The sequence below is a fragment of the Mesocricetus auratus genome, unplaced genomic scaffold (genome assembly GCF_017639785.1).
Source record: "Mesocricetus auratus isolate SY011 unplaced genomic scaffold, BCM_Maur_2.0 Super-Scaffold_100028, whole genome shotgun sequence".
In the NCBI taxonomy this organism is placed as follows: Eukaryota; Metazoa; Chordata; class Mammalia; order Rodentia; family Cricetidae; genus Mesocricetus; species Mesocricetus auratus.
In genome coordinates, this window is record NW_024429209.1 from 15804115 (window position 1) to 15826908 (window position 22794).

Sequence of the window (22794 nt, forward strand, 5' to 3'; positions counted from 1 at the left end):
GATGGAGAGGAGAAACAGCCACCTTGCCCGATGGTCTTGGGAAAGAATATGAGCATTATTAATTGACAAGGATATGAGAAATATTATCAGAATACACATGGGAACACTAATCTGCACAGAGTGTCCAGTCCTGCCTACTGTGTAATTGATAGAAGCGAGGGAAGATTTGAACTGTGGAGCAAGCTGAAATACACAAATCTAAGCTCTGGGCGCATAGTGTTCTTCCTTCCTTCCTTCCTTCCTTCCTTCCTTCCTTCCTTCCTTCCTTCCTTCCTTCCTCTCTTCCTCTTTTTTATATAATTTATGTTTTAATGAGTACATATGCTTTGCACTTCCTTCGTGGTTTTTAGGAAACAGTTTTGTTGACATGTGAAAATCTTAATTCTTCTTAAGAGTAGTATTGTCTTTGTCACCAATTGTGAAATAGAAAGAATGCAAAAGACACTTAGGAGCACATTAACCTGTTTAAAATTGACATTTGGGGGTGAGATGTTCATTATATTCTTCTTCATAGAATGTTTGTGTTGAAATGTTTTATTTTATATTGTATTTGTGTGTGTGTGTGTGTGTGTGTGTGTGTGTGTGCGTGCATGTGATGTGTGTGGGTATGTGCACGTAAGTACAGTACCCATGGAGACCAGAAGAGGGCAGTGGATCTCATGAAGCTGGAGTCACAGGCTGCTAGGAGCTGGCCAATGTCAAGGTTGGAAAGTGAACTTAGACAAAAGCAGTGAGTGATTTTAACCACTGAGCCAACTCTGCAGTCCCTACAAAAGTCTTACATCAACTCTATGCAGATTTTTTTTAGGAAAGAAATAAATGTGTTGTTAGATGAATGACAAATGACCTGCTTGGATCCTGCCTCTGTGGATAGTTTTAAATCTGCAAATTTTTAGTGTATTTCACAAGTTTATCTCAAACTCCAAGGCAGGTGGTCTAGAAGAATCAATGGCAAATTGAACTGTACTGAATTTTAATATCAAAGTTGGGCCAATGTAAAAGTGATGGCAAAGAGGCCAGAGGGGATTGATAGGTTCTGATTAGAAAGCGGGCCCATGTCTGACGTGTGGGAACGCACTGTGTGAGTTCAGAGAGAGGAGCTGATGTGGAGAGGAGTTTGCATAGGGAGTGTGATAAATAAGTAATGGCCACCAAGGGCTTAGATGGTTTCATATTTAAAGAGATATTTATGAACTATTGCAGGGCTGGGAGAGGCTCGCCACTTCCTTCTTCTCCTCTCATTACAGCCGAAGGGGAGAAATGAGTTCTAAGGAAAACTGCAGACAAGCTTAGAACCACATACGGTCTGTTCATTAAAAGTCAATGTGAGGGAGCGCACAAGTTTTTATTGAAAAGTTCGTTTGAATTTCTCCCTCCCATAACAGCTTCCAAGAAGTTTCCCAAGTGGACTTGGCTTAAATGCATTGCAGGGCATCGCAGGGGGCTTTGAGATGGAGGCTGTGTTAGGCATTGAGATGAGGGGCCCACACTGAGACACCAGATCTTTCTCTGCCTCTCAACCCAGCCCCCCAGGGCTCTGAGTTGGCTGTAGAATAGATAGAGGGTAGGGGCTGTGTGAAGCCTCTACCTCGGTGGTGTGTCTTGTTTTCAGTTGTCTTGACATGAAGACCCCTGTGTACCACATGATCCCCCTACTACATCGCCGCATGACCTGAGGCAGCTTAGAGAGCAAGCCACAAACGTTCATACGACTCTGAGAGTATGAAGGCAGACACAAACATGTGTGTGGAGGTGTGTGCATGAGATGCAGGTAGGTAGCGCCATTTTAAGAGCATAAAAATGCCAGTGAGAGCCGGAGAGATGGCTCAGTGGCAAAATGATTTCTGGGCAAGCATGAAGACCAGATCCCCAATTCCCACATAAACACTGGGTAATGAAGGTGGGGTTTAATGAGTTCACCAGACCCAAGATAAATGATAGGTATTTATTAAAGAAGCAATTGCACAGATAAGAGTAAATAACTGCCACAGACTTCCTGCTCCAGAAGATGCAGTCTCTGCCCTTCTGATGCTCTCCCCAACCCAAGAGAGCCTGAGCCAGCCCCTCCTTCACCTTATAATGGGTCATGTCTGCACCTGAAACCACGCCCAAAGGATGTGGCCACCACTACAAGTTCACTGGCAAGACAAGATGCCACAACAGGGTAATTCCAGGTTTCAGGGAGCAGAGACAGGCTGATCATTGGAGCTCATTGTCTGAACTGATGAGTTTCAGACTCCATGAGAGACTGCCTCAAAAAATCAGATGGGGCAGCAAGAATGAGAAGATGCCTGGTGTCAGTCACTGGTCCCCACTCCTGTGCACACTCCATGCTGGCACATATATCCACACAACCACATGTATACAACACACATGCACACTCTATGCACACATATGCTCATGAGCCAGGGCACACTCATATCATCTTAGCTCTTGTCGACAAAGCAGCCTTACTGCACACAATCCATTTCTTATCTCGGCCACAGTATCCACAGAATGTAAACAGCAGTTTCCTCACTGAGCTGCTGTTAGGGTAAAGCTGGGCAAGATATGTAAGTAACTGAGAACATTGCCTGGCATGCACTTAATGCCCATTAAATATTACCTATTATCACATTTGACTTCATATAAATGTCCATCAATACCAATAACTGTTTATGGTTGTGCAGTCCATCTCCCAGAGAGGTAGATTGCTTATCATTGTACATATTGATTTCCCTCACTTTGCCTTGAACCCATTTCATGGAATGAGAGTTGTTTTGTTCATTTCCTTTACGTGTCATTCAGATTCCATGATGGGAAGGCCTGGAGAATCTGGGATGAAGATGGCTCTTTGTTAAATCTGACCATCTTTCTTTGTTCCTGTAAGTGTGGAAGGGTTTTCTCAGGACAGGTGTGAGCATCTGTCTCTGCCCCAGCCCATGGCAGGGGAAGCAGTTGTAATTCCTCTTCCTGGGCATTGAAAGACACTTGTATTTCACGATCTGTTATCTGCAGACAGACGTCTTAGAAAACTGTCTGGGTTTGGGATTGTCCGTTCCATCATGCTGTCCGCGCAACAGTACACAAAGAGTGTTGAAGGGGCATACACACTTTTCTTTAAGTAAATTAGGCTTTCTTTGAAAGGTATTCTCAGTTTCCCCCATGACAGCTGTGACTCCCAAAAGACACAGAGTCCTCAGAGATAAGTTTCTTCATTCAGTGACAAATGGGCTTCAGCCTCAGAGCAACTTCTGGGCCACCCGTGGGTGAGGCATCTCTGAGTTGCATTTTAGCCCTCAATGGAGGCAATAAGCACCCCTTCTCACCACCACGTTGGACCTAACCTGAGGACCAGGGGGGCCCATGGGAGAAGCAGAGAGTCATTCTTCCAGCATCGCTTCAAGAGCAAGTGGTTTAATCTAGAAAAATTGATGATGTTAAAACATGACTTGAATCCCTAACGACACTTCCAAAGCAAGCCAGCTTCCAGTGCTGTTAGTGATAAGCTCTCGGTGGCTTCAGACTTCATCCAACACAAGTAATTATTCAAAGAGTCACACTCTCAACCGGAAGACATTGTGCTTTGGAGAAAGATGCCACTGGGGGCATCAGACCTCCAATTTAGACAGAAATCCCAACATTCATGTTAGGAGTATATGAAAAAAATTTTACTGGATGTGAGTAGAAAAGAAGATGAGAGCTAAAGAGGTGACAAGAAAATGGTCTTTGAACAAAAATGCATAAAGTGAGTTTTCTCTAAGCTTGAAACAGACAGAATGAGACCCAGGAGAAAGTCAACCAAGGGGCTTCACCATAAATCCAGAGCAAGGAGTTGGCGTTGGAGGACACCAATGTGTATCAGTGATAGGGAGCTGATTACTACCTGCATGCTAACACCATGCTCACCTGCATGCTAATATCATGCTTACCTTCGTGCTAACACCATGCTCACCTGCATGCTGATACCATGTTCAGTGCTTCCACAGCTGATCTCATTTCGTTATCACAAGACCCCATGGCAGAATCTACATATGATAATGGCCAGAGCACGAGTTCAAAGGCAGACGAGTCCGTTCCAGCATCCACCTCCCAGGCTCAGTGCTTACTCTTAGTGGTTCTGAGACAGCTGCATGAGGTGACCATGCACAGCACTTATTTTGTGATAAACTCTCAATAATTAACACTGAGATAAAAATACTACAGATGAAGAAAATTGATCTCAGGGAGATGTAGAAACTTCTTCAAGCCTGGGAATCATCGGCAGAAGCAGGATTTGATCCCTGGTCTGCATTGTGGCAGCACCTCTCTATTTAACCCTGTACAACCAGGAACCCAGAGCTCAGAAAGGGAAGGGTGTTAGTCTGGTTTCTGTTGCTATACTATGATACCTGAGGATGGACAATGTACAAAGTGGTTTATTTAGTTTTGGAGTCCGGCAGTCTAAGCGTAATATTATTGGCTTTGTTGAGGGCCTCTTGGCTATATCTAAACATGGCAGATGGTATCATGGCAGGAGTGTGTGTGGAAGGAAGTGGTCCCCTGTGGAGACAGGAAACAGAGGGGCCCAGAATTGCTCTGTTGTAACTTACTACTGTGAGTGCTCACTAACCCCAGGGGAATTTCAGTCCCTTATGAGGTCAGAATGCCAATGAGCCTCTCTCTCTCTCTCTCTCTCTCTCTCTCTCTCTCTCTCTCTCTCTCTCTCTCTCTCTCTCTCTCTCTCTCTCTCTCTCTCTCTCCTCTCTCTCCTCTCTCTGTCTCTGTCTCTCTCTTCTTCTTCTTCTTCTTCTTCTTCTTCTTCTTCTTCTTCTTCTTCTTCTTCTTCTTCTTCTTCTTCTTCTCTCTCCTCTCCTCTCTTCCCCCCTCTCTCATTTCCTCTTCCCCTCTCTCTCTTTTCTCTCTCAGCTCTGCGGAGGCCATTCTGGCTATGAGTTTCTAACCTGAGGATCCTTGGGGAGACCCATAAAACCACAGCAGGTGGTACAATGAAGTCATTGCTTTGGTAATACAGGACTAACCAGCCATTGTGAGTACAGCATACATCAACCAGTGAGTTCCCAGCTAGAGAAAAAGACAACAGCAAAGAGAAGACACCCTTACAGGTAAGTCTGAAGCTCTGAGCTCTGCATTGTCCTTGCTAGTGGTCTTACAACAGAATCCTTTGTTTTCAAACAGCAGAGACAGGTCAATTTGCATACTCTAAAAGGCGCTGCTGGCATAATGTTATTGTACAATTTAGAAAAAAAATAACTACATGTTTCCCATTAATTCCAATTAATCATTTGAAGACCCCATAAACACCCGGGAATAAAAACCCAAGCATCTTTCTTTGAAACCCCCCCTGACCCTATGCCCATGTGACCTCAAGCTCCTGAGGCTGAGCTTGCCCCTGTTTCACAGAGTTGCCCTTACTCCAAAAGCCACTTGCAGAGAGAAAAGACAGATTGGGGAGCCTAGGGGCTGTCTTCAGACCCCTGCCTCTGTTTCTACTTTTTTTTACATGGTGCTGTCAGGAACTAATCTCACAGGCTCTGTAACCTTGGCCTCCTGTTACAGGGGTGCACTAGGCTCCTTAAGATCCCTGCTTCTGCCAGATATGGCTTGAGCTTTGGGTTCCATGCTCCAAGCTCCCCTTGATCTCCTCTGTGGCCACAGTGATTTCCATAGACTGCCCTTCAGGTTGGAACGGCCAGACCCAAGATTTATTGAGCTAAAGTTGCATGCTGTGTCCTGGACAGTCTTTAGGGGAATATGCAAACTCTGAATCATCAGCCGGGATGCTCTAACCCTTGGAGAGATCCTGTCTGGGTGCACAGAGAGACCTCTGACAGAAAGGCCCCAGTCAAACAGAGAATGTAGAGAATGCACCTCAAAATAAAGGGGTTGGGAAACTCACCTTTGCATTAGACTTCCTGCCTTTTCTTGTCAATGAGGGAGCACTAATGACAAATTATCTTGGAGATGATTCCCTAAGCTCCCACATGCTCCCTGACTCAAATAAACAAGTTCCAGGAAGATTTTTCTCTGCACCAGGCATTCCCTTTGCTCACTCCGCCACTCTTGGTACAAATGCATGGCTTTCTTTGCCCAATTTGGCTTCACCTCTGTCCAATGCAACCCCAGCACTCATCCCTGGGATTCCAAGTTTGAGAAAGTGATGCTATGTCTAAGGACATTTTCCCCTGGTCACTTCTTGGCTAAGGCTCTTGATATGTTCTGAAATCCTTCTCCCAGATCTCAGCATGGGTAGGGGCTTCTCCACCACTGTTGTGTGAGCATTTGAATGTAGATTGTTCTGTGTGGTAGGGCTGTCCCTTACATCAGAAGATGCCAGAAGCATCCAGAGGAAACATCCTGTTTCCTTTTGTGGCTTTGCTGGGGAGACGAAGCTGGTAGATCTCCCACAAACACAAAGGTGTTAATCCAAGGTCACTCTCTTACAAACTAGTTCATATTTTCTCCACCAAGAGTCAAGATCCAGAGTGCAAGGAATGAGACAGTCTTTGGAACCTTTAAGTACAGAAATCAGAACCACATGGCCACCCGGAAGGCACCTGTCAAGCTGAGTGACCTCTCACTGACAGCATGACAAAGTAGCTTCATTTTATATCTCAGGAGACCACATTTAAGAAACTTACTGCTGATGAAGGAAAATAGGAGCTTGCCTTACAGTGGATTGTGAAGTCCTGCATTATTTAAATAGTATTTATGTTGGCCTCTACTTTCCTGTTACTACATGCTATTGAAAAAGAGAAATAGGTATGTACTCTGCAGCAGTATATGGTATATGAAATGCGTAGGAAACCATAGCACACAGTGTAGAATGGTCAGGACAGATCCCTCACAGTGGGGTGAAGAGGGTGAGCGGGTATATTCTGAGAGATCCTTATCTCAGGGTGACTTTTGCTCCAAGGTGCCCTTGGTAAGGTCTGGATATATCATGTATGAGTGGTGTATGCATGTGTGCATGCATACACAAGCGTAGTCTAGGTCAGGGGCCAAAGTTTGGTATCTTGCTCTGTCTCTCTCCATCTCATTTTTTTGAGGCAGGTTCTCTCACTGAACATGGAACTCACTGATTTAGCTAGGCTGCCTTGAGATCCTCTGGTCTCCACCTGTACTGGTAACGTTTCTTCTGCGATAGAATCCCATGACCACCAAATCAGCTTAATTAAGAAAGGGCTTGCCGGGCGGTGGTGGCACATGCCTTTAATCCCAGCACTCAGGAGGCAGAGGCAGGCGGATCTCTGTGAGTTCGAGGCCGGTCTGGACTGATAGCCTCCAAAACAATACAGAGAAACACTGTCTCGTAAAGACCAAAAAAAAAAAAAAAAAAAAAAAAAAAGAAAGAAAGAAAGAAAGAAAGGGCTTATTATGGCTTAATGTTCCGAAGGGATTATCTGTCATGACATGGCTGAAGTGGAAGGGGCAGGAAGCTGCTGATCACATTTTCATCCACACAAGAATCAGAGAGATGGGAGAGGGGAAGTGGGGTAAGGCTCTAAACCCTCAAATCCCAACCCTGGAGTCTTACTTCCTCCAGGAAGTCTACACGCTTAAAGGTTTCATAACCGTAAACAGCTCACCAGCTACATTCAAACACATGAACCTGTGAAGGACATTTCACACACATAAACTCTCATGTGGTCCCTCACAGGGCTGGAGTTACAGATGTGTGCCACAGCACCTGATTTCTTATGTGGGAGTTGTACATTTAAGCTCAGGTCCACAAGCTTGCGCAATAAGTACTTTACCCCAAGTTTTAGAGATACTTTTGATTACCTCGCTGAAGCGATATTGGGGTGCTACTGGCATCTAAGAATTGAAGTTCAAAGATACTACTGAATGCACCATGGTGTGCAGAATGACTCCCACCACTGAGAACTATTCTAGCCCAATTGCCAGTAGTATTATGGCCAAGAAGCACTGAGGCAGGTTAAGAGCTTGGAGGGGCATTTCCACACATGGCAAGAATTATAACCAAGGAAGAACCAGTGTCTTGTCTCAGGGAACACCACAGCTTGTTCAAGCTGCCAGTTCCACAGTTGCGCACAGGGCTTGACCCCTGTAAAGGCCTGGGGATGTTGGAGAGAAATGAGGTAGGTTGCATGCATTTCAAAGGGCCAGCAGGAAGGACAAGAACGGGCAGGAAGTCAAGCAGATGGGAGTCACAGTAGAACAGGAGGGATGTTCCAGGGTCCTGACTAGAGCATGGCTCTGAAGACACAAAGATGGAGAATTCCAGAACATTCTGCATCTTCCAGGAAAGCAGCTCACAGCCTGAAACATGGTCTCTCAGCCAATTCTTGAGTCAAAATTATCACCACGCTCTGGCGTAAGGCAAGAAACGTATCTCGGGAGAAGGTTGGTCTGCAGGACTCAGGTGTGCACCAGCAAAGTTGAAGACAGACTCATGGAGATGAGGACCCTCCTGGAAGTTTCTCAATGGTCTGTCCCTGCAGTTCTCACCACTGTACCCTGTGACTTTGCGGGAGAACAGCCAGGACACGCTGACTTGCAGCCTGCGGACATGCTGCTGCTCTTGAGTAGGGTTTTCTCCTCCTCCTCCTTCTGCATCTTCTGCTGCTTCCCTTTCTGCAGTGGTCACTCCCAGTCCCCGCCATGGCTGAGCCTCAGTGCAGCCAGCAGGAAGGAAGAAGACAAAAGCCGTCCTCGGCCCCAGTTGATATGGGACTTTGCTTAGCATTTTGAAAATTATTAAGTGTTCGAATTTCTTCCTATGTCTTTTTCACCAAGATGACTGTCTTTCTGTTTCCTTGACAGCCTCAGCAGGACCAAATTGACAGCCCTTTAAAGGCGGCTGACGACAAGCGGCATTAATTAAGTCATTGCCGGACTGTAATTGTGTTAAGAAGTAAAAATCTAATATGAGAAAAGGTTAGCGAGTCCTCTCTTGTGTCAGATTTTCTACTCCCTATGAATATTAATGTCCTTAATGAAGACAATCTTTGCCTCATCAAGCCCAGGCGCCGCATTCAGGTGCCAAATCCCCGCGCCATTGATTTGTTTTTAAAGAACAAATATGTCAGGAGAGAGTGACTGTCCTGTTTCTTATCCACATCAGAAAGGAAGCTTCTGTGCTATGGGGAAGAGTTTATAGATTTTGTGTGCATGGAGGAGCTCTCACAGAGGGGAGGGGGCTCAGCAAGCCCAGGCGAGGTAAACGAGTTACAGTAATTTAATATTAGTGTTGCGTTTGATCGCATTAGCTCCTTTTCTGTGTGTGTGAGCAATATTCGTCTATTAGCGGGGTGACGATCAGCAGTTTTAATGATAAAATAGGAATTCTCTTTAGAAAAAGGGAGGCTGCAGAGGAAGCCCTGAAGTGAGATGGGGCGGGGGGGGGGGGGCAGGCAGCTGGCTCTCCATTGATGCAGGTGCTCTTCCTCCTCTGACCTGAGTGATCATGGCGGTGTTGGGGATGGATGCTTCTTAAGCAGGGTGGGGTCCTACAGTACCTGCTGCTCCAAGTGCAGGCTTGTGTGAGCTCTCTCTCATTCATCAATTATTTCTATCGAATTGGATCAAAGACAAAAATCTCATCTCACCTCCAACAGTCTTAGCCATCCAGAGAGTATCCCTCTATCCTTTTGAAAAGGATACATTACTTAGCATGGAGGGATGATGCAAAGCTGTAATCTCAGCACTTGGGGGGGTAGAGACAGGAGGATGGATCCAAGAGCAACCTTTAGTTTAGCAGAATACAATGACACAGCCAGAACTGGGGAAGGAAAACAGGGAGATCAGGGACTCAAGGTTAGCCTGAAACATTGTATCAGACAAAACCAAAACTAAATAAATATAAAGCACATGTTACTTGAATCATTCTCTAGAATACCTTGCCTGTAGCCAGGGCAGCAGCATGCCAGTTTATTTTTCTGAGACTCTGATGATGAAGCAGGAGACTCTGATGATGAAGCAGGAGATTGGTTGACTGAAACATGTTGATATTAGAATTCACTCTGGTGGGAACTAGTGGATGAACTCCCAGATGGTAGCTCATGAATCCTGAGGAGTGTTGCTTATGTGCACAGATCTGGGTTTGTACAGTTTTTATATGATGGTCCAAGGGTTCCAGGCACCTATTCATCTGATGTGATCATTGAACTCATTGGTCAAGATGGCTATTGGGGAACTCCAACCATCACACTTATATCTCAGAATACAAGAGTGCAGCTTAATAGCTCACAAGGAAGCCAGCAATATATATTAGAATCTTACAAGTGTTAAACAATTCAACTTTATTAAGTTCTATAATCTTATAGGATGCATCACTGTCCAATTAGTCTTCTATTCATATATGAAAAATGAAGACTAAATCAGCAGCTAAAAACTGTAAAAATGTTGTAACTTGCAGTTCCTATTGGCTACGAACCAGGACATGGTTTAGCTGGGCTTTCTGATCAGGGTCTCTGCGAGTGCCAACCGGGTGTTGGTAGAAGCTAGGACTCCCATCTGATCTCTAGTCCCCTGGTGGTTGGCATAGCTCATTTTCTGTGGGTATATGACCAGCAGTTCCTGTTTTTTGCTACATGTTTACTAGAAACCACTCACAGACCCCAGAACTTACTCACAGCTTTGCCTGGAGCCTTAGAGACAGTGCATGACATGGTGGGTTACTGGGCTAGCAAGAACTTGCTCCTCCGATGCTTCACATTCTCAGAAACTCATCTGATGAGGTCAGGCCCATCCAGCCAATCAACAGAGTCAATTGGTTACTCAGTAATTGAAGGAATGGTTTTCTATCACACGCAGAGGGTGGGACAGCCTACACTAGAAGGTGAGTGAGAATCTTCCATCCAAGTGAGAAAATGTAGAAAGACAGAGAAATGTCTCCACATTCAGAAGGTCACCACCTTCAGGACTAACCCCATGTTGATTTTCCATACGAGGTCATGATATTTACTGTCACTATACCGTGAGTGGTTAACTTGGCTATTGCTTTTACACAGCGCCCTTTAGTCTATCATACATAAAGCTTTCACGGATTTGAGAAGTGATTGTTGAGGGTCCGCATGTGCTGAGAGTTAGATAGGAGAGGCTGTCAGGGAGCTGGGAAGAAAGTGGTTAGAGCCAGATAGCCATAATAGCACTGCACCTCACCTCACCTCACCTCAATCAACTCACCTGTGAAATGGACATGATTGTAGCAGGTCTTGGTTCCTGGAGACACTGGGTACTTAGCATCTGCTAGCATTATTATTTTTTTATTGCAAAGCATCTATATTCATATAGCCTGCATTTAGTTGTAAACTTTTGGAAATAAGGGTCAGAGTCTAGAAGCTTCCTTAGATACATTGTCACATCCTTCCATGAAGCACTGAGGACTGTTAAACAGTAGCTGTCCGTGGTGTTTGCGGATGGCTCATTTCCGCTACAAGGCAGATTTCCCCCGTCTTAAAAACACACTAGGCATTTGGGGGCGGGGTTTGCACATCTTATTAGTTCCCTGAAAACAGCAGTGCAGACTGCAAAGCTGTTTCTTCAGAGGGGGAATCAAGTTGGCTCCAGATTCCTTCTCTGATGCCAGACTGTGGGAAGTGAGAGAGAATGCCAGTGCTGGCAGTTGACAAACAGAGAGATGGTTCCAGAATGAAGAGGATTAGCCTAAACAGGAACTCTCCTCTGCAAGAGTCTTTCAGTGCTCTGGATGGAGAATGGGGTGGAGGTGGCTCACAAATCTTCACAAGGAACCCTGGAGCCCTGGGAGAGGATATCACAACAAGGAAGTATGGAGTCTAGGAATTTATTGGTTTTTAGCATATAAAAGTAAAATATTTAACTATGAAAGTAATAGGTATGATATTTGCAAACTAAATGCTCTGAAAGAATGGAAATGAACAATCAGAATATTAATCAAAGGCTTGGGAGGTGGCCCCGTGGACAAAGAGCTTAAATACAGAGTGAGGACCTGAACTCAGGTCCCTGGGACCTATGTGAAGCTGGACACGGTATTATGCACCTCTAGTTCCAGTGTGTCCGTGATGGAATAGAAGGTAGAGATCAGAGAATTTCCTTGAAACTTGGGCCGCCTAGCTTGGCATCTACAGTGGCAAAAGTAAGCCCTGTATCCAACTGTGTGGGAGACAGGGCTTTCACCTAAGGTTGTCCTTTGACTTCCATACATGTGCTCTGACATACACATCTGCACTCATATGTATGAGCACACAGCATAGGCATGTGTGCCCATGCACACATGCAGACACACACACACACAGATACACACACATGCACATAGATACACACACATGCACACACAGATGCGTACACATAGGCATGCTACTGTGAACATGTATGGGGATTTAAAATCCATGACAGCCTAGCTTCTCTGTCACTTCCTTCTTTGGCCATTGAGGATCAAGGTGCTCATCAGAAATAGTGTTTAAATGCTTTTGTATTTCATGAATGGGTCTGTTGATAGAAGATTCATCGTTATATGATATGTGATGCCCAATGTCTGTCACCTGCTGGTTCACTAGGGATACTAAATCTAAAAAGACACTCATTCCTGTGGAGATGAATAAACAGGTAAATGTCCTTGATGTTTAAGCCTGATGACCTGAGTTCATGTTTCCAGAACCTATGAAAAAAGTCTAATGTGGTAGCATGCATCTGCAAGCCAAGAGGTTGGAGGTGGAGAGAGAACTATCCAGAAGCTCAGAGGTTGGCTAACTTGGAATATAAGAAAGAGCAAGAAATTCAACAAGGTGATAATGGGGGATGTCCTTCTGTATAGATGTTTCTCTTTTTGGTTGATGAATAAAACTCTGTTTGGCTAATAGAGGCAGGAAGATAGGCGGGGCTAGGAAGATATTGAGGAGAGAGGCAGAGAGGTGTTGCTAGGCACCATGTAGGCACCAAAGGAGTAACAGGTCTGGGCATTCTCCAGTAAGTCAAGGCCAAGTGGAAATACATAGATTAATATAAATGGGTTAATAAATAAGAAACAGCAAGCCAGTAAGAAGCCCTAGTCATCTGCCAACAGTTTATATTTAATATAAGTCTTTATGTGTTTATTTGAGGCCGAAGTGGCAGTAGAACCAGGCTGGAAAGAAAACTCCAGCTACAAGGTGGAAAGAGAGAGCCTGGGGCCAACACACAAGATAGTTCTCTGAGCAATGATTGCTGCACATCTATGGTGCCCAGGGCTTACACTCACTTGTCATACACATATGCTATGTACACATGAGATTAATAATGATGAAAGTCAAGACAAGAGCACTAGAGAGATGAATGGATTAGAGCTGTCGGTGGACAGAACATATTTTGGAAATTCTGAAACGTAGCCTTTTTACCTCTGCACCAACATCAGTGAAGAAGGAGCCTTCCAGAACCAATGGTTAACTCAGTGATTCTTTGCTAGATTTCTAGACACTGATGTTTCAGATTGTAATTGTTGTTACTGACAGCAATTGTTTTCAGGATTCAGTTCCAAATTCCATGTCATAAGATCAGGCCCTTGCTTCAGCCTGCCATATTCCAGGCCAGGAACAGTTTCTCTTCGTGACTGCTTCTATTACTTAGATCTGGAGCTCTGTGTTTTCCTTGAATGTTCCACAGGGTTTCCACCATAATGCCAGAAGGAGGGAAGGGGTGAGCTGAGTCAAGGGCCCAGCACACAGGTTGGGGAGGCCAAAATTTCTTTGGTTAAGGCTTATCTTTGCTGCCTGCATGATTCCTGGCACCTACTCTATGCTGGCAGACAGGAGCATCACAGTTCCTCCAAATCCCAACTACTAAAGAGAGATTATTTCCTGTGGTGGAGAGCATCAAGTGTGTGCATGTGTGTATGCATGGGTGTGAATGTGTCAATACTTGGATATGTAAATGTGATCACAGCACTATGTACATAGAAATTAGAGGACTACCTCAGGCATCCACCCTTTCCTCCCAGCATAAGACGGGGTCTCTTGTTGCCCCCTACTTTGTACACCAGGTTAGCTGGCCTTCAGCCTTCTGGGGATCTGGGGTCCCTACCTTGCCTCTTACCATGGGAGCCCAGGGATTACAAACTCTTGTAATAGGGTATCCCTTCTGGAGATCTGAACCCAGGGTCACAGACTTGTGAAGCCCCGGCCTCCCTAACACATGAACTTTCTTTAAAAAGAGGAAAAATACACTTTGTGGGCAAAGCTAATGAAAATCTACCCCCTTTTCAGTGTTTTTTTGTCTTTCTTGCCCTAACAAAGCAGGGTAGAAGTTACTCTAATGCTCTAATCATGGCCTCTTGACTTTTCTTTTAGGCTCTGAAAATTCACACAAATTAAACTACTTGCTCTAAAGAAGGGGACAGTCAGTGGATGGGATCAAAGCCTCTTGTCACCAGGGACTTGTGTGCACTTCTGCATGGGACTGAAAATGACAGTCAAGATAAACTGTGGTTTATTTCTGCAATCATTAAGTTTATTATTTATTAGATTCACTATGGATTCCTAATAGTCATCAGCTGGGATTTGAAGGGTACTGCTTGCAAGTGGGTGAAAACTAACAGAATAGTTTAGTGATTATCTGCATTTAAACAAACAATTTTCAAGGTTATTGAAATGTTTAGTATACAGGGAATTTAAATTTCTTCTTTTAATGTGCAAAGGGAAAGAGTACATATAGTTTTCCACAACAAAAACCTTGACTATTTTGCATACATATGTGTGTATGTATGTACGCAGACACACATATACGTGTGTAAGATATGATTTGGCTTTGAGATGCCCCTCACAGGTTCCCATATGTGCCTTTAGGATGTAGCTGGACCATTTGGACTCTCACTTAGTCTATAGATTAATTCCTTTGTGGGCTCATAACATGGTCATGTTACTGGGAGGTAGTGAGAGAAGGCTATATAACCTAGTTACAAAAAGTCCATAATGAAAGGATGTATCCTCCATTCCCCTTCTCTGCTACCTGCCTACCATAATGTGAGCAGACTTGGCCGCGCTCTCCCCCGGCCATACTGTCCTGATTCATCAGGGGCCTAGAGTTAGAGGAACCCGCCCCACAAAATCTTGGAGGCCATGAGCTGAAATAGATGTCCCTCTTAAATAGTTTGTGTCAGATGTTTTTGTCACAGCATAAAAACGTATCTAATAGAGTATATATGTGTATATGTAGACATGGGTATGAGGAGGTCTCTCATGAAAATTTTGTAGAGGGAAGGGGAGGAGACTTACCCAGAGAATGTGAATGAGGCCTCCAGGGTTGATATGCTAGTGGTGTCCCTGGGTTTTCCTTGTGCTGTGAGAATGTTCAAGTATGAACTAGACTTGGGCCTGAGGGACCCGAACACTTACAGGCACACACACGACATACCTGGCTTTCTTGGATTACATGACCAGGGGCAGCTTAGTGCCAGGCAAGCTTCAGTGTAAATTATTCCGTATCAACCAAACTCCACAGAAACAAAATCTTCTCCACTCCCTGCCCCCAACACAACTAAGGCCTCATGGGAAAACACCTCTTTGCCCCAGGAAGATGTGTCAAGGCTTCCGGAAGACTCAGAAGCTGAAAAGGTGGGAAATGTCTGGATTTCCATAATTACTCCCCCACCGGGACCTCTGCCAGAGAGGCAGCCGTGGAAGTCTCTGGGAGCCAGGCCTCCTACCCAGCTCTGTATAAACGGATGTGGGTATTGGGGACACTATGCTCTGGGTATGACGTAGTCTTTGTTCCTTTGTACTCTCAGGACTGTGATTACCCACAAGTGACTGGAAAAAGACTGGGCCTCTGATGTCCTGTCAGGGAGCACGGGGATTGACATGTAATTAGCAGTTGCCAGGGAGAAGGGACTCAAGAGGCCCAGTCCCACGGAGGATATATGAAGGAGTTAGTGGTTTCTGGGAAGAGGGGGCACATTGTCTGCAGTGGTGTATGATCCTGTGGTTATCTTCTGCGTGTCCCTGTGACTGACCCTAGTTGGATCCTCTGCTTTCTCCAGGCTCTGTTCGAATGGAACCATTTCTTTGGGGTGTAGAGGGGAGATTCTATCTGGGGTGAACAGAAGTTTGCTCATCTCCCAGGAAAAGTTCACACAACAGTAGGGAAGCTGGACTTCTACCAGGGCCTGGGGACTCTGGCTGCTGAAGGGCGGTTTGAAGGATGCTTGCAGTGAGGGAAGTAAGGGAGTATTTATCACTGTCAATGTCCTACCTGAGATGTCGCACCATGGCTTTGCAAGATGTTTCCTCCCAGAGAAACTGGGTCAAGGGCACATAGGATCTCCCTGTGTCATTAACAATTGCATGTGAGTCAAAACAAAAGGTTTAAATGGTAAATGTAAAATGGGAGCCTAAAGGATGCTGTTCTCTGGCCTCTGTTCATTGCCCATTTTCTTTCCTCACAAAGGCATTTAGGGAAAGGGTTACTGCACCTGGGCGCTGAGGGTCCTAAACTATGCTTCTTTTCTTGCCCTTAACGGTTGGTTACTCTCTTGTGGAGATATCAACTGTAAGGCACTAAGCAGACAAGCAAACATCCTCTCAGCTACAGACAGATCCTTTGGAAGCTCCACACTTCATCACTACAGTCCATCGATATCCTTTATAAGCTATACTGGGACATCCACGGAGCCCCTGCCCCGTGTCCCTGAAGGACTCTGCTCTACGGCCAGGAGATAACCCCCTAGAAAGAGGACAAGACCTGTCCGCAGACGACAAATAGAGGCAGCACACATGAGCCTTTTGCTGGAACTTCCTTAAAGTTACACCAGCTCTTCTCCAAACAGTCTGAAAAGCATCTCTGGTAGGTGTTGGAGGACAATCCTGCAGCTGTCCAAGCATCCCCTCCCTGGCTCAGAGATAACCACGAACTGTCCAGTTTAAGGCCATCCCCTTCCTTCCTGGTTGTTCTCTCTGCCCCATTAGTGTTGGTTTATCTAGGCTGGGGAGCACAGGGGGTTCTGATGGAGGATGGACTGGATCTGATGGGAGAAGACCCACCAGATGCTTCTCCCAACAAAGCCCATTTTCACGTCTTCATCCTTCAGATTTCACTCCACTGTCCCAGCTGGGTGTTTTTCTTTCTATAGTTCCAAAGAAGCACTTCTGTAAAAGCCCATTGACTTTTCTCTTGTGAGTGAATGAATTTTCCCAACAGTTTTGGGATTGTGCTGCTGCCAGAACGAATCCAGTGCAGACTAATGCTTCTAAATTCTCTTCGGCACATTGGTGATCGTGTGACAAAGTTACTTCTTAGAAAGTAAAACAACAACAATAAACCAGATCTTCAGTGAAATAATAGAAAGCAAGGAAAAATCACACAGGCCCCATTTGAAGGGTAGTCTTTAGCTAGATAGGGTATTTAAAATGTCTTTTTTTCTGTATGAAAATGTATTTATTTATATTTGGTGGTTAAATTTTGCTTTTTTGTTATATATACATATATACATACATATATATGCATTATATACATACATACATACATACACATACACACATGTAATGTTTTAAGACAAAGTCTTATGTGGTCTAGGCTGGCTTAGAACTTGCAGTGATTCTCTTGTCTCAGCCTCCACAGTCTTGGGATTACACCTTGCCAGCTTCTCTGTTTTGTTCTTTGGATGACTTTCATTTGCAAATTTGCATTCCTGTTATTCCAGCACTCAGGGGGTAGAGACAGTGAATCAGTAGTTCAAGGCCATCCTGAGCTATATATTGAGTTCGAGGTCAGCCTAGGCTATAAGACCATCTCTCAGGAAATTAAGAAAAAAAATTGGTTTCCATATGATGATGTAACCTCTCTTTCACAACCACCTCTCAACATAGCTGTGATTGAAACTATTGTCAGAGAGAACAGAGAAACTGTGTGTATGTATGTGTACCATGTGTGTGTGCAACACCTGGGAGGTCAGGAGGGGGTCATATTCCCTGGAACTGGAATTACAGATAGTTGAGAGTCACTGTGTAGGGTCAGGGAACCCACCTTGAAGCTACTGAGTGCTCTTAATCGCTAAGCCTTCTCTCTAGCCTGGTTCCTTATATTTTCTAGGTCACATGTATTTGTTTCAGTTCATGCATTTAGAGGAAACGTTACCAAGTCTGAGGTGTTACATATGTGAGTGAGAAAAACAGCAGAAAAAAGAACTTTACATGAGATTAGTCAGGCAAATTGCTGTGGAAATAATGCATTTTGGGCAAGATTATTTGAAAGTGCGAAGAGACTTGACTCGGCTGAAGAAAGAGGATTAGCATGAGGATAAAATTACAGAAGAGTTGCGATCTCACAGCTGCCTGCACATCCCAGGCAGACCACCAGATGTGGGAGAGGAAGGAACTGAGTGTCAGGCATGGGGGAGAAGGGTCTGAGGACATAAGCTTTCACTTTGCTCCAAGACACTGTTGTCCCTTAAGGAAATGGGTTTAGTGGCAATTTCAAATTCATCCGGTTTTGGAAGAAGCCATTCAAATTTTTCCATGAAAAACATTTTCTCTGTTTCTAGATATTGGCCACTCAATAGAAAACTAAAATGTGAATCATGGGTATTTATACTGTGTCATATATCTATTTTTATGTATGTATATGTGTTCATATATTTATATGTGCAAATATGTTGATAGGTTTCTGTTTTACAACCCAGAAGACCTTGTTTGTTAGGAGAATTATTGCTGAAGTTGTCTGACTATATAGTAAGAAATATTATCCTACAATGCCACAAATTGTGCTAAGTTAGACATGGTTGCTCACACCTTAGTCCCAGTATTGGGGAGGCTGAAGCAGAAGGACCATGTGTCTAAACCACATAGTTCCAGGCTAACCTGGACCAGTCTTTCCCACTCCCCAAAAGTCAAGTGATTTGGGGGACATAAAATGCACAAACACCATTGAGTGTTTAGATCTAATATCTAATTAAGTCAAAGTAACAGTGTTGTAAGTTTCCTGTCCCAGAGTTAACATCAATGCCGTTTTTCTTTTATTATTGAAAGGATTGACCCATGTAGGTTCTGGCCTCTCTTGCTTTTCTTTTACCTCCCTTATCCTAAGTTTTTCTGTCTCCACAGCAAAGAAGGTACCTGCCTGTGTTAATGCTCTGGGTGCTAAATCTAACAGAGCAGAGGCAACACATGGGCAGGCATATTTCAGCTTTCATCAACAACAGAGAGAAAATTCACAGGCTTCTTGTCACCTTTGATGAATGAGCAATGTGAGAATGACCACCCTATGATGGCACTCATGGCCAGAAGGGTATTCAGACAACAGCCACTATAGCAACCGAAGTCTAAAGACAGAATACAGTCCTGAACTTGCAATGTTACAAAAGGTTTCCTTGTATGGAAAAACTAATTTTCCATATTGTTACGAGAGATAACTCACACATTATCTCTGACTGCAAGCCTAATCTCACTGGAGATTAAAGTGACATAGGACAGTTGTTCTTAAACTTCCTAAAGCTGAGACCCTTTAATACAGTTCCTCCTGTTGTAGTGACCTCAACCTTAGAATCCTTTTCATTGCTATTTCATAACTATAATTTTGCTACTGTTATGAATTGTGATGTAAATATCTGATACACAGGATATGTGACCCCCGTGAAAGGGTCATTTGACCCACAGGTTGAGAACCACTGACAGGATGATTTGAACTGAAGGGCTGGCTGGTTTGCAGAACTGACCTCTGAAGAGCTTTTATAGACAACTCAGGCTCCCCCTTAAGGAGGAGGAAGAGGCTTCCAGAGAATGCGGTTACTTCTCAGTTGAATGGGGTCATGTCTACTCTCCCACCTCCACAGTACCCTGGGGGAGGACACTGAGAAAATCTAGAGAGAGTTTTAACCGTTACATCCAGAGTCAGGATGCAGAATGTGGTCGTTTCCATTTCCATTGCTGTGATAGTTTGCTGGCAGAAAGCAACTTAGACAGAAAGCAGCTGAGAAAAGAATATTTGTTTAAACCAACAATTCAGGGTTATAGTCCAGCATCATGGGAAAGTCAAGGCAAGAACTCCAAACAACTGGCCCTGTCACATCTGCAGCCGAGAACAGAAAGAAATGAATGCAGGCATGCTCACTCACTCGCTTGCTTTCATATCCTCAGACCAACGTCTCCACTCTCACACAGTGCAGGGTGCCCTGCCTAGGGAATGGTGCCACCCACTGTGAGTCAAATCTTCCCACGTCAATTAGCTTAGTTAAGATGATCCCTCCCAGACATACAGCCCCACCCAGGGCATTCAACCCTTCCCTTAGATTCTTTCCATGTGATTCTAGGTGGTATAAGCTAACGAACTAACCATCCCAAGATACTACTGAGGGATGGGAAGTGCAGGACAGTTTCCACCATGAAGAACTCTCTGGCCCATGAGCTTGATGCTAAGGTTAAGACCCCTGGTTTATGAGAAGCTGAAGGCTGATGCTGTGGGCAAGTGCTGTCCCTCTGTAAGACTACTTCCTCAGCCTCAACAGGGGCTTCAGTTCTCCTACTTCCCCCTTGCCTCATTGGGAAACATTATCCAGAACCACTGTGCATTTCATAGTGTAGAAGCAGCCTGGTCCTCAACTCCTTGCTTGCGCGTTAATTTTAATACCATAGTTCAGGCGGTGGGACAGAGAGAGTAGCTCTTATCTGGGTAGCCATGGTGGGATCTATGCTGCTTTATGTACATGGGAACCAGTGATACATATATGTACATTCTGGAAACTTCATTTTAAAAGATTTCATGTTTTAAAAATGAATCAAGCAAAATTCCGTTGACACAGGCTCCCAACATCTCATAGATTCTCCCACCTAGTAGTTTTTGCAGCCTGCCGTGTCATAAACAATAGGAGCTGTAGGGGACAGAGGAAGACACACAGGGTCCTCTCCATCCAGGGCCCGGTGGCATAAAGCTGGCATGGCCAGTGCTTTTCTGGGAGGGTGTCACGTCTGCTGCGCGGCCTGTGTCCGAGAACGTGCGGAGGGTGTCGGGTATTGAAAACACAGAGACTCGTTCAATGATATAAAGAGAACTTTAAACAGGCTCCAAAAAGGTTCAAGAAAACCTCCTAAGAAAAGCTCCCACCAGAGAAGCTTCTGCTCTCTCCTCTCCCCTGGCTGGTTCTGCTCTGACACCAGAGGTGGATGTGTGTGGGTCTTTGGACAAGGTCGAGGTCAGGGCGGTTTCTGTGGGAAGGCCTTTCCCAGGAACTTATTGTATCATTTTTAGTAAACATGTTTTTACTAAACATTGTCTTACAGCTGCCTACTCCCAGGCAGAAGGGGAAGTGGCCAGGAACTTATTGTATCGTTTTTAGTAAACATGTTTTTACTAAACATAGTCTTACAGCTGCCTACTCCCAGGCAGAAGGGGAAGTGGGTCTCTGCTCAAGGTCTGGTGTTCCCACAGGAGGGCCTCACCTGGTAGTTAATACTTCAGACTCACAGGGTCCACTGTCTCTGTCTTCATTGTTCAACTTTGTCGCAGTGGTTAACCAAGTTTAGGTTAGATGATAAGCAAATGAATGGGCAATGCCGTGTTCTAATAAAACTTTATTTACAAAAGAAGGATGCTGGCAAGATTCCCCCTCATGTGATACAGTTCCCTGGTCTGTGGTCTAGGTGACATTATTCAGATGGCTACCTGATGAATTGTGTTTGTCCCCCCATTCTCTTGGCTCTGGATGTGATAATTCCTTTGTTACAGAAGACTTCAGTTGAAATGTCACCTCCCCAGGGAACCCCTTCTTGACCATGGCTTCAGTATAACATCTCCTTTGCTTTTCTATCACAAGACCTTGCACTAAAGGCTTCATGTGCATCTCAACTGAAGGGTCTTTGCTTAAACTTGTTAAGTCTTTCTCATTCTTTGTACAAAAACAAGGGTCCTGTCTGCTTTCACAGGACCTATCTTCTTCTTACAGCAGTGCCTGGTATAGAGAAAGACACACACACACACATACACACACATGGATACACACACACATGCAAAAACATACACACACACACACACTGCAAACAAATACACAGGAGGACACACACACACATACAGCAGGTTACACACACACACACACACACACACAAATGCACAAAATAAACTTTTAAACATGTATTTAGTAGTTGTCCTGGAATGAGGGGTTAAAAATGGGACTTAAATTTGTCCTGGGGGAGAGGATCAAATTTTGCACTTGTTTCCCTTAAATGGTCATTGAAAGAGCAGCTAATTCTAGCAGCAGCATTAACTGATGACTCTCATGTGCCAGGCAATGGTCTAGGCATTTACACATATTAGCATTTTTATGAGGTAAGAATTGATATTATCATTCATTGTGTAAGTGAGAAAAGAACCCGGAGATTAGAAACTTGCTTCTAATAACTAGTGAGTCTGAGACGGGAAACTAGAGGGTCTGCTTCAAGCAGGAGGATCTATGGGGCTTCTGCACACTCTCCCACTCATCAAATAAAGACAAACATTTAAAATATGGCTTCGGGGGAGGCTCAGTGGGACAGACTGCTCACTGCGTAAACATAAGAACCTTAGTTCAAATTCTCAGCAGCCATATAAAAAGCCCTGCGTGGCCCTGTGTGTCTGGAACCCAGAGCTCAGAGATGGGGGTAGAGGAGGGTGGGAATGGGAGCATTGCCAGGGTTTACTGGTTGCCACTCTAGCTCTGGGTTCAGTGACAGAGCAGGATGGCAAACATTCTCCCATGGCCTCTGGGTACCCGCACATGTATCCATACACCCTCACATCTACACCAAAGACACACACTCATACCTACACCAAACACACACCCTCATGTCTACACCAAGTATACACACTCATACCTACACCAAACACACACCCTCACATCTATACCAAACACACACACTCACATCTACACCAAACACA

General features: G+C 44.6%; 1 long non-coding RNA gene across 2 annotated transcripts in view; it reads left to right on the forward strand.

Annotated features, from left to right (window-relative positions):
• The first annotated feature begins 4821 nt into the window (after positions 1-4821).
• The window catches only part of LOC121134586, a 52668-nt gene continuing 34695 nt past the window's right edge, over positions 4822-22794 (forward strand). For both annotated transcript variants that reach the window (XR_005871690.1, XR_005871691.1), the window contains exon 1: positions 4822-5084. This is a non-coding gene — a long non-coding RNA (uncharacterized LOC121134586). The remainder of the gene's footprint in view (positions 5085-22794) is intronic.